Source organism: Physeter macrocephalus, chromosome 19 (genome assembly GCF_002837175.3).
Source record: "Physeter macrocephalus isolate SW-GA chromosome 19, ASM283717v5, whole genome shotgun sequence".
Classification (NCBI taxonomy): domain Eukaryota; kingdom Metazoa; phylum Chordata; class Mammalia; order Artiodactyla; family Physeteridae; genus Physeter; species Physeter macrocephalus.
Genome location: NC_041232.1, coordinates 32,058,086 through 32,074,783, shown reverse-complemented (window position 1 = coordinate 32,074,783; position 16,698 = coordinate 32,058,086). Strand labels below are relative to the sequence as shown.

General features: G+C 38.5%; 1 protein-coding gene and 1 pseudogene across 11 annotated transcripts in view; one reads left to right on the top strand and one right to left on the bottom strand.

The window, feature by feature from the left end:
* The window catches only part of DLGAP1 (DLG associated protein 1), a 337,165-nt gene that overhangs the window by 300,081 nt on the left and 20,386 nt on the right, over positions 1-16,698 (bottom strand). The window lies entirely within an intron of this gene.
* On the top strand, positions 6,139-6,986 carry LOC102980956 (cytochrome c oxidase assembly protein COX11, mitochondrial-like; annotated as a pseudogene).

The window sequence follows — 16,698 nt, the reverse complement described above, 5'->3', positions numbered from 1 at the left end:
ACATTACCGGCATGCTGCTATTTTAAAAACAGTCTTACAAAATAAAACCCACCTAAACCGAAGCTGTGGAATAATTTTAGCAATTGAAAATTACTACCTTCCCTAGAATAACATGTACTTAGAAATGAAATGACTCAGAAACCAACACGAAGTATGTATTCTGCTTTCCTTGGAGCATATTCAACGTTTAATTTACAATATATCACGCTAAATACATTCAATCATCAGGGCTTATTATATCATTTTATCTGTCTTTGCTGCATCTACCTATTCTGCTCTTAAGCTAAATTCACTTTGCATTATACATGATAACAATATTATTATACAGATGCCATTCTTACTGAAGAGCTGGATTTCTCCCTCAGCCCCTCCAGTACCATAAGCAACCAAATTAAAGGAAAAGGGCACACTGATGGGGGGTGGGTACTCTTTATGAAATTGTTCATCCCAAATTTGCAGACATCGTGAAACATGACATTAACTCCAGTATGTTAAAAGAAAAATTATGGATTAGCACAGAAAACAAACACAAAGCGACTATTTATCTTCTTTTCCATAGCCCAGAATTGCCATTAGCTTACCTTATTAGCTGAAATGCCAAACAGAATGTCTTTATGGAAAAGTAAGTTCATTATTCATCTCAGCTTTGATTTGGTCTAGCGCAGCTGAGAGCATTTAGCTTCTCCCTGTGATTTGCCGATGCAAAGTGGGTGAGTAAGGCAGTAAACACAGAACTTGGGAGGTGGGGAGCAGTTGGCCCGTGGCTCACAACTCTAGACCTGCAACTTTACAGTTTCTTTCACATGAAGATAGTTAGCAAACTCAGATCTTATCACTGAAGAGATCTTATCACAGAAGTGACTACTTAGTGGAGATTTTTAAGCCCGTTCAGTAGGCAGGGCAGTTGCAATGATAATGTCCTGCCTGTTCAAGGTCCCAGCAAAATTACCTTGCTGTCTTTCTTTCTTTTTTTTTTTTTAACCTCTTTATTGGACTATAACTGCTTTACAATGGTGTGTTGGTTTCTGCTTTATAACAAAGTGAATCAGTTATACATATACATATGTTCCCATATCTCTTCCCTCTTGCGTCTCTTGGGCTATTGATTCACTTTGCAGCACGTTAGTGGATAATATATATTTTATTAAGGAGAAATCCACGTGGGGGAGCGATCTCTGCAATTTTCTTTAAAAAGAAAACCTGCTTGTCTGACCAGTGAATGGAAAGATAGATGCATTTTACAATTTTGAAGATAAGTGTGCAGACACACACAACATTGTGTTGGATACAACATTCCGGTGGCTCCTACAGACGGAGACCCAGAAGCAAGATAGCAATAGATATCTGTCCTCAGGTCATCAAATTATCTTTCAGAAAGAAAAGTCACATACTTTAATAATCGATTAATTTTCTTCAAATGAATTAAACATGTTTTAGAAACCTTTGGGCAAACACTTTTTCTTTCTTAAAAAAATGACTTCCATAGAAAACATCCCAAAAGAACCTTATTTAGTGAAAGTGTCTCATTTCCAAGATGGGCAAAGGAAGTGTTGCAGCTTCCTCTCTCAAGCGTTTTACTTCACAGAATTCGAGCAGTCTCATTTACTAAAATCCAGCTTTACCAAGCAAAATATGCAATCACAACAGCGAGACAAGTCTTGGATAATCAATAGACAAGGACAGTGTTACTGAGCAAAGCCATTTTAGCTTAAAGACTGTTTAAGCTTTCCTTGACTTTGTCACCATGCAAAATCAAGCCCCCAGTTCTCCTCTCCTGAATTAATGAGAGCATGGCTGCCTCTAATGAGAAATGATAAAGAAAAAGCAATAATGATTGATTTGCCTCAAAATGTTAAACATAGAGTTACCATATGACTCAGCAAGTCCACTCAGGCATATACTCGGGAGAAATGAAAACATATGTCCACACAAAAACTTACACAAATGTTCACAGCACCGTTATTTATAATAGCCCGAAACACAAAAGTGGAAACAGTCTTAATGTTCATCAGCTGATGAATGGATGTTAAAAATGTGATATAGCCATATAATGGAATATGATTTGGCATTAAAAATCAAGTATTGACACATGCTATACCATGGATGAATTTTGAAAACAGCATGCTGATTGACAGAAGTCATCACAGAGTGTATGATCCCATTTATATGAAATGTCCAGAACAGGCAGAATCTATGGAGACAGAAAGTAGCTCGGTGGTTGCCCTAGGCTTGTGGGCAGTGTACTAGGAAGTGAATACAAATGGGTCTCTTACTGGAGTGATGAAAATGTTCTTATCTTAGATGGTGGTGATGTTTGCACAACTCTGTGAATACACTAAAACCACTGAATTGTATATTTTAAACAGGTGAATTTTATGGTTTGCAGATATCTTAAGAAATGTTAATAAAATTATGAATTTGTCATAGAAATATTGTCATATAATGGTTGCAACTACAAGAATTTGTTATATATAATAAATTCTGTAAAAGGTAGATAGGGAGAGGTGGGGAAAGTGTAAAGATAACCCCAAACTTGGAAAATCCTTGAGGACTCATGGACTTGTAGACCTACCCGAAGAACCATTTGTGCTGGTTTTTAATCATGGATAATTTTCAGTAAGAAAAACCCCCCAAATCAGAGAGAGTGAGAGGAAGAGGAAGAAGACGAAGAAGAAGAGAAGAAAGAGGAAGGGAAAGAAGGAGAAAGAGATGAAGGGGAGACTAGTTTTTTTAATTTATTTAACTTTTTATTTTATATTGGAGCATAGTTGATTAACAAGGGGAGACTTGGTTTTGATTAGATAGCATGAAAGGACAGGTGATTCAAGAGGGAAAGTAGGATCCCAAACCTTAATTCTGATGATATAACAGCAAATGGTTGAGATGAGAATAAAAGAAGAAAGGCTTTAAAGAGACCAAAAGAATTGAACAAGAAGGGTTTTGAAGTGCTCAAATTAAAGGAACTTGTTTCTAACAAGAGAGATGGGTTCACAATCAAGGAAGAATACACGTAAGTGATGAGCATCTACAGGAATTGCACCAAGAGTGCTAAAACCCAGAATTAAATGAAGTTTGAATTAAAAAATAATAAAAGCGATAAAAAAGCTAGGGACAGTAAAAAAAAAGAAAAAGGCTTTTTGAAAGATATGAATTGGAACAAACAGAAGAACCAGGACAATCCTGAGACGTGGTCCAGATGGTGTAATGTGAACAGATGACGATGAAGGAGGAGAAAGGGGAGGAGGAGGACTAAACATCAACCTCTCAAACTTTACCATTTTCTGTGTCAAAGAAAAGGATCTGCAAATTGGAAAGGTTAGAAAAAGAAGCACGGTGAAGAGAAATCTGAATTCCAGGAAAACCTCTTGTATGCAGATGACTCATACATTTGTATTTTCAAAACTAAAAACAGAGTTACCATATGATCCAGCAATCCCACTCCTGGGCATAGATCTGGAGAAAACTATAATTTGAGAAGATACATATACCCCAATGTTCATAGCAGCACTATTTACAATAGCCAGTCGTGGAAGCAACTTAAATGTCCATCAACAGAGGAATGGATAAAGAAGATTTGGTGTATTTATGCAATGGAATATTACTCAGCCATAAAAAGAATAAAATAATGGCATTTATAGCAAGATGGATGGACCTAGAGATTATCATACCAAGTGAAGTAAGCCAGCCAAAGACAAATATCATATGATATCACTTATAAGTGGAATCAAAAAAAAAAAAAAGATACAAATGAACTTATTTACAAAACAGAAATAGACCCACAGACATAGAAAACAAGCTTATGGTTACCAAAGGGGAAGGAAGGGGGACAAATTAGGAGGTTGGGATTAACGCATACATAGTACTATATATAAAACAGATAATCAACAAGGACCTACTGTACAGCACAGAGAGCTATACTCAAGATTTTGTAATAACCTATAAGGGAAAAGAATGTGAAAAAAAATATATATATATAACTGAATATAACTGTATCACTGTGCTGAACACCTAAAACTAACACGACATTGTAAATCAACCATACCTCAAAAAAATTCTGCTTTCTCAAAAAATAAATTTGTATTTTCATTCCAGATCTCCCATATTAACTTCAGGTACCTGACAACTTTACTTAGATTCTTTGAAGCACTTCACATGCAGCACCTTCAAAATCAAACTCATTTTCTCCTCCCCCTTTCCTGCCCACACCCCACTGTAGCTCTTCTCGAACTCCCTATTTCAGTGAATGGAAACACCATCTTTTATGCAAGTCAGAGACATAGGTACCATTCCGGACACTTCCTTTTCCCTCAACATCGCCAAGTCCTATAGATTGGGAATCTCTGGAAACTATCCACCTGCCTCAACATCACTGTCACCATCCTAGTGATAATTCAACAGTAGCCCTTGCCATGGCAGTAAATTTAAATTTATTTGTGTGATTGATTTGAGTAATGTTTATCTCCCCACTGATAATAAGCAGCATGAGAGTAGGAATCAGGTCTGTTTCTGATCATCACTGAATCCTTTGCATCTACACAGGGCCTGGCAACAGTAGGCATTTAATAAATAGTTTTTGAATGAATCAATGAAAGAGCTCTTAACTTGGCAGGCTGTGAGGGTAATGATAGCATAATTGCTACTAGTGAAATCATTTAAAGCATGTGTTCTATGTTGGGTGTGAGGACTAGTCTTCTTGTTTATAAAATCTGACCATTTTATATCATTCCCTTGTCATCACAGCTGTGATCTCACTTCTGCATGAAGATCCACTCTTAAGCATTTTGCTTAGAAAATTAGCATGCAGGATGTTTTAAAATATCGTAAGATTTATTAAATTCATAATTTAATTTTCCCCGTGAAGACATTTTCCTTTTTAAAGGGGGGCACACCTAAAAACAATCAACTTAAGTTGCTGTACTCAGGCAAATTACATCTTTGTGTACACAGAGAGCTTTCGGTAGGACCCCAGAATCAAGGTGAGTAATTAAAAACTGTCAAAGAGGGGCTTTGCTGGTGGCGCAGTGGTTGAGAGTCCGCCTGCCGATGCAGGGGACAAGGGTTCGTGCCCCGGTCCGGGAGGATCCCACATGCCGCGGAGCGCCTGGTGCCGTGGGCCATGGCCGCTGGGCCTGCGCGTCCGGAGCCTGTGCCCCGCAATGGGAGAGGCCACAACAGTGAGAGGCCCGCGTACCGCAAAAATCAAACAAAAAAAACTGTCAAAGAAAATGTGATGGGGAAAGCTGAAGATGGACAAGTCTTTTGAATCATCCAAAAGATAACAGCTTGATGGGCTTGAGTTTACAAAGCAGCAGCATCCTAGAACAGGCTGTTAAAAGGAAGATCTCTGAGCACCGGGAAGAAGCAGCTTGGGTTTATGAAGAAGTCGTATGCTAGGCTGACTGTGTTGTACTTTTATTTTTGAAGATTAACTTGGTCGATGGTTATACATATAACCTGAGCTTCCTTATGCAAAGTCATCTTTATAGAAAGAAAACAGGAGGAAAATATTTCTAAATGTTAACAGGACTGGTTTCCACTGAATTTTCTCACTTCTCTTCCTGGCAGCCATTCCAAACAACAAAAACAATAATACAACAAAACAAAGAGAATTACCCACCGATCACATTTTCAGCAAAACCAGCAGAACATCCACAAACTCCCAAATCGGAGTCAGGCAGAAAGCCAAGGAGGAAAGGGATAGTAACGTGGCAGGTAAATGAGAGGTATGAAGGGGACCTAGCTGTAGCAGAGCTCAGAAGGCTCTGCCAAATACACCCTCCCCCGAAGTGAGGACCTCAGTCTGAGAGCATTGCACTGTGGAAAGGCAGGGACTAATGTAGGCGGTGGAGGGTGAATGGGCAAATCTAAGGGCCAGAAAAATTCTTTCTAAAAATGACTGTATCATTTCTGTCCCCACGTGACTGGCAACCTGCGGGGTCATCCATGAAGTAACTGAGGGAGAAAAGAACTAGGTTTTGTCTGAGAGTCAGAGGATGTGTGAGTACACAGATGCATCATACTGTAAAGAAACAGTGTATAACTGTAGCAACAGCAAAGGAAGCCCTTGGTTCATGACTGCTTGAAAAATGACTGCCTACCTTCTTCTGATTCTCTTAAAAAAAAAAAATTGTTCAGGCCATGGGAGGGCTCTGGGGTCCGGGATGAAGGCGCGTCGCTCTCTGCGGGTGGCCCTGGAATCACACTGGGAACCGGACCAGGGATGCGGAGAGGGTAGAGCCTTGTCTCAGGTCGGGGAGGAGCGGGACAGGGGGCGCCGAGAGGGAGCTGAGACGGCTCCGGACAGGGAGGCGCCCGAGGCTGGCGGTGCGGCCGCCGCGGCGGCCGAAGAGCACGAACCCCCTCACGCGCGCACAGGAGGAGGATTGGCGGCGGCGGAAGAGGACACTTCTCACGAACGTGGCCGCGGCGGCCGGGGGCATGCCGGGGGCGTCCTGCGCCGCCGTGCCCCTTTACCGGCTCTACTGCCAGACTACTGGACCTGGAGAGTCGGCAGTAGCAGGTCATGCATCAGACCAGACTGGAAACATGGTACCTGTTAAGGATCGCATCACTGGAGTTACCTTTAATGCGCATGTGCATGCAAGTCTCCAGTGGAACTTTCGACCTCAGCAAACAGAAATATACGTAGTGCCAGGGGAGACTGCACTGGCGGTTTATAAAGCTAAGACTCCTACTGACAAACCAGTAAACGCAATTGCTACATACAATGTTGTACCATTTGAAGCTGGACAGTATTTCAATAAAATACAGTGCTTCTGTTTTGAAGAACAAAGGCTTAAGCCACAAGAGGGAGTAGATATGCCAGTATTTTTCTACATTGATCCTAAATTTGCTGAAGATCCAAGAATGGTAAATGTTGATCTCATCATTCTTTCTTATACTGTTTTTGAAGCAAAAGAGGGTCATAGGTTGCCGCTCCCAGGCTATAATTGAAGTCAGAACTAAGTCCTGCTTCAAATTTGTGATTTTTGTAAAATCATGTATCTTGTCTTCTCAGGGGAAAAATATTTACAACAATGTGAAGGCTTCTATTTTATTTTATTTATTTATTTATTTATTTATTTATTTTTTTGTGGTACGCGGGCCTCTCCCGTGGAGGAGCACAGGCTCCGGACGCGCAGGCCCAGCGGCCATGGCTCACGGGCCCAGCCCCTCCGCGGCACGTGGCATCTTCCCGGACCGGGGCACGAACCCGTGACCCCTGCATCGGCAGGCGGACTCTCAACCACTGCGCCACCAGGGAAAGCCCGAAGGCTTCTATTTTAAATGTTATATACTTATGGTTCTTTTTTTCCCAACTAATTTATCCTACTTAGAATGTATAACTGTTCAGAATCATACTTAAGAGTTTAAGTAGTATTGAAAGAAACTGCTTTGTTTCTTAAATATGTTGGCATGGACTTGACGGTTCAGCTTAATTCACTGGTCCCCTTTCAAATTATGAGCACTTCATACTTGTAGCAATGAATTTTTATTATTATTTCTAAAATAGTTGGTTACTACTTTCATTACGAACAGTCACTATTTTAAAAGCTCAAAATGGAAGAGGAATCACTAAGCCCTAACAAACAGCTTGCCTAAAGATTACATTCTGATTTCAAATTTGACTGTATTTTTCCTTTAAGATCTAGGGCTATTTTACATTCAGAGTACTAAATAAGTACTTTGAAATTTCAGTACCATGAAATTTAAATAAATGTATATCTAGTAGGCTTCTAGCATTTCTTGTGATAGTTCCAAGTCTCCGAATTTTAAAATGTAAGTGCGATTGTGAAGATTTACCGCCAGCAGAGTTCTTCTGAAAAAAGATGTATTTAACTGTTTGAATAGTAAAAAAAAAACCCCCAAAACCAAAAAACGTGTTCAAATAAGAGTAACATAAAAGGAACATGCATGCAGGTCCTATAGGGAATATGGAAAACAGCAGCCAAAAATTTCTTATAAATAATGAAAATGTACCAGGAAAATATGTTGCCACAAAGTTTAAAAGCATAACCCAAATTAGAAACAGTAATTCGTGAAGCAATTACAGCTATAAAGGAAGATCACAAAGCAGAATTATAAGAACTCGGGAAAAAAGTGAGAAAATGAAGGTTGCTGGTAGACAGCTGGAGGATGTGAAATAGGAACTGGCAGAATTGAAGGAAAGGAAGGTAAATAAAGGGACACAAAAGACAAGAATTAAAAGAGCAAAGAAATGATGCAGAGATAAAAAGGATAAGAAGGATTAGAGAAACAAGGCAATATAGCCAACATATGCATAACTGTGATTCGCAAAGAAAGTCAAACCAATGGAATAGAATAATTATCTTAAAATATAATGCAAGAGAGCTTTCCTGAAATAAAAAGTCTAAAATCTATTTAATGAAAAGGTAACCATTTTATCAGTGAGAAGTCATTCAGAATGGTCAATGTAAAGAAATGTCTCAGAAAAAGTTTTTGAAAAGAATCCTTTAGGTGGTCAAGTAAAAAGATAAAATGAGGTTAAGGGAGAGAAAATGAGGTGGACATTAGACTTACCTGCAGAAACGTGTAACCTGAGGGCAGAACAGAGCAGCATCTATAAGAGATTGAGCTAAGAAAGCAGGAGCCAACGATTCTCTGTCTAGTTAAGCTCTTTCCAATGTAAAGACTCAAGTAAAAAGAGCTTTGGACATGCCAGAATTTGGGTACTATTGCTCAAATTAATCTTTCTAGGGGAAAATCCTAGAGGATGGGCTGTAGACAGACATGAAACAGAAAATGTCAACAGAAAAAGGTCATCAAAGAACCAGTGGCCAACACCCCCATGTTCATTACAGCACTATTCACAACAGCCAAGACATGGAAGCAACCTAGGTGTCCACTGATGGATGAATGGATAAGGAAGATGTGGCATGCATGTATATATTTACTCAGCCATAAAAATAATGAAATATTGCCATTTGTGACATGGGTGGACCTTGAGGGCATTATGCTACGTGAAACAAGTCAGACAGGGAAAGACAAATACCGTATGATCTCACTTACATGTGGAATCGAAAAAAAAAAACCTGAGCTTATAGATACAGAGAACAGATTGATGTTTGCCAGAGGCAGGGGGTGGGGGTGGTGGTTGTGTGAAATGGTGAAGATGGTCAAAAGGTACAAACTTCCGGTTATAAAATAAATAAGTCCCGGGGTGTAATGTACAGCATGGTGATTATAGTTAATAATCCTGCACTGCATATTTAAAAGTTGCTAAGAGAGTAGATCTTAAAAGTTCTCATCACAAGAAAAAATTTTTTTAACTGTGTATGGTGACAGATGTAAACTAGACTTATGGTGGTGATCATCTTTTTTTTTTAAATTTAATTTTATTTATTTATTTTTCTACAGCAGGTTCTTATTAGTTCTCTATTTTATACATATTAGTGTATACATGTCAATCCCAATCTCCCAATTCATCCCACCACCACCCCACCACCCCCGCCCCCGCTTTCCCCCCTTGGTGTCCATACGTTTGTTCTCCACATCTGTGTCTCTGTTTCTGGTGGTGATCATTTTTGCAGTATATACAAATATTGAATCATTATGTTGTATGCCTAAAACTAATATAACGTTATATGTCAGTTATACCTCAATAACAATAACAATAAAAAAAGAACCAGTTGCCAAAATCTAGCTCAGCACATTTCAGAAGAGGTATATCATTTTCATGGATTTAAAAGGAATACCTTTATGATCGGATATGACATGAAGTTTCTGTAGCTATACATATGTAGATATACTTTAAGAATTTTTTTCTATTACTAGTTTGTTTTACTTTTTTTTCTAAATCCTTAATGGCTGTTGAATATTATAAAATGTCTTTTGTGCGTATATTGAGATAGTCACGTGCGTTTTCTCCTTTAATCTCCTAGTTGCTGTGAATTATATGAACATTTTTTTCCTAATGCTAAGGCTTCCTTTCATTAGCAAATAAATCCCGTCTGGTCATGTTATTTTACATTATTTATAATTAGTTAATTTAATTGAAATATTTATTAAGAATTTTTGCATCAGGTTCGTGAGAGAAATTGCATTACAATTTTCCTTTCTCAGACTGCCGTCATCTAGTTAAGATTATACGAAATCCTAAAATGAAGTGGGCATCTTTTCTTTGTTCAGATCTCTAGAAGAATTTTTTTTGTTTGTTTTTCTTTTTTGCGGTACGCGGTCATTGTTGTGGCCTCTCCCGTTGCGGAGCACAGGCTCCGGACGCGCAGGCTCAGCGGCCATGGATCACGGGCCCAGCCGCTCCGCGGCATGTGGGATCTTCCCGGACCGGGGCACGAACCCGCATCCCCTGCATCGGCAGGCGGACTCCCAACCACTGTGCCACGAGGGAAGCCCTAGGAGAATTTTTATATGACAGGGATTAACTTTTTCTCGCTGGTTTCATTAAACTATTTGGGTCTGGTCTTTCTTTTTCTGAGTAAATGTTAAACTAATGTGTCAGTTTCTTAAACTGTTATGGATGTATTCAAGGTTCTTGTTTTCACTGAGTTTTGAATAATTTATTTTTCTAAGAAATTATCCACTTAAGTTTTCAATATATTGGTATAAAATCTATTTCTGTTCTAGTCCTATGATAGATTTAATATCTATTGTAAATTTATTCCTGTTCCTGTCTTCATTCCTAATAGTGTTTATATTATGCTTTCTTTTTCTCTTTTTGGTGAGCTTATTCAGAGGTTTAGAGATATCAGTATTTTCAAAAACAGCAATAACACAAAAATCTTTACAGTGATTATCTCTGGGTGATTTTGATTATCTTCTTTATTTTCTTATGTATTTTAAAAAATTTCCCCAATAAATGTATATTATGAACCTCCCCAATAATACCGGTAATAAAGTGATACACTGTTGAACAAAATAAAAAAAATGTGGACTGAATCGGAGATTCACAACTGGTTGAATGGCTTTTCCTAGATGGTATATAAATAATTTCAGGAAAAACTGGAGAATGGTCTTTAGTGGTATGCATAAGCCTTTCTTTTTGGCCCTATTCTGAACAGTTTTTTAATCATCAACTTCTATGATGATATATTAGACACTATTATGAGATTTACAATATAATACATCTTGGGAAAATATTTAAAATACTGGATTTCAGATTTAGTATTTCTCCAATTTTGACAGCGGAAGCATTCTTTCTGGTTGTCCAAATGGCACTTTTAGGTGGGTGAATTAGAAACAAGCTGTCCCTTCCTCAAGACTCTACTGTCATTTTCTGGAAAATTATGGTAATAAATAAATAACTAAGATAACTACTAACATAAATGATGTTCTCTAGAATTAGACTGTGCACAATAGTAAGGAGTGACCCTGGGCTAGAAAGACACATTTGTATTTATAAGATGACATTTAATAAAGATAAACATAATAGTCTACATTATGTTAAACCACCTAAGCGCATAGTACTAGGTAAGAGAAACCTGTCAAAATGATTTCATGTGAATGAATGGCTCACAGTTTTTATATGCGTATGAGACAGGTTGGCATGGCTGCCAGATGAGCTGGTACCTTGATAGAAGTAGGGTAGTCATATCCAAAGATTTTCAATGGGTGCTGTGAAGTCCAAATTCAACTGAAATATTGTTCACAAAACAATATCATAAGTTAAGAGAGATGCTGCTTTTCTTGGCACAAAATACAATTTGTCTGTTGTCAGCTAAAAGAGCTTGATGTCCTATTCTCAGAGAATTGCTGAAGGAACTAGGTCTTTTGAAGATAGAACAATGAAGACTTATGGGCGACCAATAGTTTTAATCAAACATTTGAAGGACTGCCTTGTAGAAGAAAAATTTGATTTATTTCACATAGCTCTACATGCAAGTTAAAGAAAGAGAGGTGGGTTTGGACTCACAATAGAAAAGAATCTTCTAAGAAGGGTGTCAAGAATGGAAACTGCTTCTGGGGTGAAAATTCAGGGACCCTTTCTAGAGGTCATTTGGTAACATGCAAAAAGCCTTACCATGTGGCATTCCCATTGGCCCAGCGAATCCAGGAATTTCTACTGAATAAGTAATTGGATGCTTCTTGAGGCATTTGTAACAGTGAAAGATTGGATAGGTTACTAAGTAAATAAAGGAAAAGAAAAAAAGAAATGTGAGGGAAAAAAAAAACAAACAGAGCAGAATGGGGGCAAAGAGAATTAGGGAAAGAGAATGAACTCGGTGGAACAGAAACTACTGTTACAAGTACAGGGGTGGAAAGGAGCATGAGATATTATTAGAAAATCACCAGTCAAAATAGGGTTGAATGCAGGCCACTGAGGCAATGGCCCAGTTTTTTTGTTAATTAGATGAGAGAATTGTGATTGCTAAAATAAAACTGAGATTGAGGATCTCTAGTGAAGTGAGGTCAACAAAAATAGCTAATAAATGGGAAATTACTTTAGTCATTTGCAAGTGAAGAAACCTATTACTAACGGGTGTTAAATGGTTTGTAATGTAGAGAAAGGAAACAGATTCCTCTGGAGATTATTCACTATAATGCTGCATCAATAGAGGACTTCAGGATGTAATATACTGAGGAAATGCTGGCTTTGGAAGTGTGCGTTCCGTGCTAGACCATAGTCCAAATGTTTGTGATTGTCTCCATCTGAAAACAACAGAAAGCGCAAACAAGTCTCTGCAGAATAATTTTTCAAAATCAGAATTTTTAAACTATTTGAAGATACTAAGATTTACTTGCACTTCTTTTTTTTTTGAATTTAAGACGAGTGCATAATATTTGGGAATACTAACCAGAAAAAACTGTCCATATTTTCTCGAAAAAGACATTTAAGGCATTATCCATAATGATGAAAAATGTAAAAAGAAATTCAAATGTGAAATAATTGAGAAATCAGTATTCTAACCATGGTGTGTTAGCATACTTTAATAGCCACAATATTTTTACTAAAATGCTAGACATTAAAAATAATAAGCATTTATTAAAATGATAAGCATATATATGCATACAATGTATATACACAAAATGATACGTTATGATAATTATGAAACTACCGGCAAATTAAATAATTACTTCTTAATTGCCAGATTCATTGATAGACTTTTCATTCCAGGTCTAACTCGACCCTTCTTTGGTAGTTGACCTTGTTCAACTTTTCCTGTTTCTTGAAATCCTGATCTCCCTTTACTTCCACGCTGTTTTGATCCTGCTGACTCTTTAGCATGGTTTTCCTTTGCTACCTGTCTGGGCTTAAATATCTGTGTAACCTAGGAAACTGGTCTGTGCTGCCTCACCTTCTAACATACATGTCCCAATGTGATCTCATTCACTCAAACTTTCCTCTACCTTCTACATGATAACTCCCAGCTAATCTTTCTCCAGCCCTGACAGCTTCCTGAACTCCAGACTCATAAATTCAGCTGCCTTCACTTCTCTGTCTTCCTCACCTGAGGACTTTTGACCAACCTGGCACCTTAAAGATATGGTAGAAAGATACATTTACTTCTCTCCATCTTTATTGCTTCTAGCTTAGTCTGAACCACAATCATCTCTTGTCTGAATTATTGTAATATCCTCCTAAATAATATTCAGATAAGTGAAGTCTTGCCTATGGGACACCCTCAACTGGATATTCTATGGGCACATCAGATTCAAGATGTCTAGAACTAAATCATCTTTTCCATCCCAACTTATTTTTTCTCCCAGATTACCTCTCTCAATTGGAGATACTGACATGCATCCAATTTTTCAAACCATAAATTGGTTTTCATTTCTACTCTTCTCTTTCCTGACAACCAAGTCATTCAACCTCCAAGCCTAGGCAATTCTATATATTTTAAACATGTTTTTTCCTTTTGAATGGGTAAAGAAGATGTGGTACATATATATAAGGGAATGTTACTCAGCCATAAAAAGGAACGAAACTGGGTCATTTGTAGAGATGTGGACGGACCTAGAGTCTGTCACACACAGAGTGAAGTAAGCCAGAAAGAGAAAAACAAATACCATATATTAATGCATATATGTGGAATCTAGAAAAATGGTACAGATGAACCTATCTGTAGGGAGGAATAGAGACGTAGATGTAGAGAATGGACATGTGGACACGGGGGGGAAGGGGAGGGTGGGATGAACTGGGAGATTAGGTTTGACATAAATACACTACCATGTGTAAAATAGGTAGCTAGTGGGAACCTGCTGTTATAGCACAGGGAGCTCAGCTCGGTGCTCTGTAATGACCTAGATGGGGGGTGGGGGGGTGGGGTGGGGAGGGAGGTCCAAGAAGGAGGGGATATATGCATACATATAGCTGATTCACTTCATGGTACAGCAGAAACTAACACAACATTGTAAAGCAATTATACTCCAATAAAAATAAAAAATAAAAATTCTTACTATCAGCATTCCTCCTCTCTCCCACTATGGTAAGAAATCCTTGAGGATAGAAGTTGTATTTTTCAACTTTGTATGCCCAGTCTTTAACAGACTGCCTGACATGTAGTTAGTGCTCACAAGTATTTGATTCAAAAATTATATTATGTACATCAAAAGGCAAAAATACACGCAACATGTGAATTGCAAATGTGTAAAATGTATATTTACATATAGATATTGGAAAGGTGTCTTCAAGTGATATGAAGAATTGGCATTTTAGTGTAAGTTTAGTGAATATTAAACATTCTAAATTTTAAAAACACATAGGCAAAGAGGAATCTAGACCCAATAGTTTAAAATAGTTTAAAATGACTTAAAATAGACTAACATAGTTTAAATAGTCTAAATAGTCAAATAGTTTAGAATAATCTAACAGACACAGAAATTGATGCCCTTTCAGTCCATCTCCACGTGAAAGAAGTCTCCAGGACAACTGAATGCGTACATCGAGCTCATTTAGCTGATATGCTCTGGGCAGATGATTTCACACACTTTTCATACAAGGTTTCAAAAATGATTAGGTTAAAAAAACATATCACAGATGAGGTGGTAGATTCTGTGGCAGGTGGCATAATGGCTCGCCAAAGATGCCCACGTTTTAAGCCAGGGAAACTGTGACAATGTTACCTTACATGGCAAAAGGGACTTTGCAGAGGTGATTAAGTTAATGATTTTGAGATGGGAGATTATCCTGGATTGTCCAGATGAACCCAATGTGATTACAGGGGTCTTGGTAAGTGAAAGAGGGAGGCAGGAAAGTCAGAGAAGACGACGTGACCACAGAAGCAGAGATCAGAGTGATGTGATCGCCGGCTCTGAAGATGAAGGGGGAGCCAGGCGTCAAGGAATACAGGCAGCCTCTAGAAGCTGGAAAATTGGCAAGAAAATGCATTTTCCCCTAGAGCCTCCAGAAGGGACACAGCCCTGCTGATATTATGATTTTAGCTTAGTGAGACCCATTTCAGACTTCTGATCCCCAGAGCTGTAAGATAATAAATTTGTGTTTAAGCCACTAGATTTGCAGTTACTTGTTATAGCAGCAGGAGGAAACGAGTACAGATGCTGTAGGATTTCACTTCCTCAGAAGCCTGACTAAATGAAATTGTGTCCTCTAACAGTAACTTCTGCAATGTCTCTTAAATCTGCTGCCTTGTTTCAGTTCATGTTGGTACCACCATGTTTTCACACTTAACAGTAATAATAATAGCATTTAGTGAGGTATTATATAATATATAATGCTCCCTTCCCAAGCGTGTTCTACATCTTTTATATTACATTCACCCATTTAATCCTCTCAAGGCCCTTACATGATAGGGATTGTTATTACCACCATATTACAAAGGCAGAGAGAGGTTAAATAACTCACTCAAAGTTGCCTAATCTGTAAAACACGGTTTGAACACAGCTGTCTGGATCCAAAGCTGTACTTTATCTTCCTAAAACTGACTGCATGCCTTTGAATGGCACGACTGTCACTAAAAGTGCCCTCATCACCAATTTACTATTTATATGCACTCTGTTGTTAACTATTATGGTAGACATAATTTTGACTCCCATGATCCCTAACCCCTGCTGTCACACCCGTGAATATGTTCTGTTTCATGGCAAAAGGGACGTTGCAGATGTCAATAAGGTTACTAATCGGTGATCTTAAAATAGGTAGATTATACTGGATTAATCTGGGAGGACCCAGTGTAATCACATGAGCCCTTAAAAGAAGCGGGGTGTTATGTTATGTCTATGTTATGTCTATGTTACCATAATAAAATAAAATTAAAAAGTAAAAGAAGAGTTTTCTCCTGGCTGAGGGCAGACGAGGAAGTCAGAGAGATGTGGCAGAGAGAGTTAGAGGGATTCAAAGCATGATCAGAGGTTTGATACGACCTTTGTTGGCTTGCAGATGAAAGGACCTCAGTTGTACAGCTGCAGGGAACTGAATTCTGCTATCTGCCTAAATTCATCTGGAAGTAGAATCTTCCCCAGAGCCTGCAGATGAGAGCCCAGCCCAGCTGATATCTTCATTTCGGCCTTGGAAGGCCTTGAGCACACCACTCAGCTGAGCTAGACTGTGCCCAGACTTCTGATCCATGGAGATGTTTACCTTTCTAAACTCCTCTCCCACAAGACTCTGAACTGAGCTGGCTGGTGAAATAACTACTATGATGTTGTGAATTCTATTTCTTCTTCTCTCCCTCTCTCTGTGCCTTTCCTCTTTCCTGCCTGTGATCCATCCATCCATCCACTCACCCACGTGTTTGTTAGGCACTAGGTCAGGCATGGGAG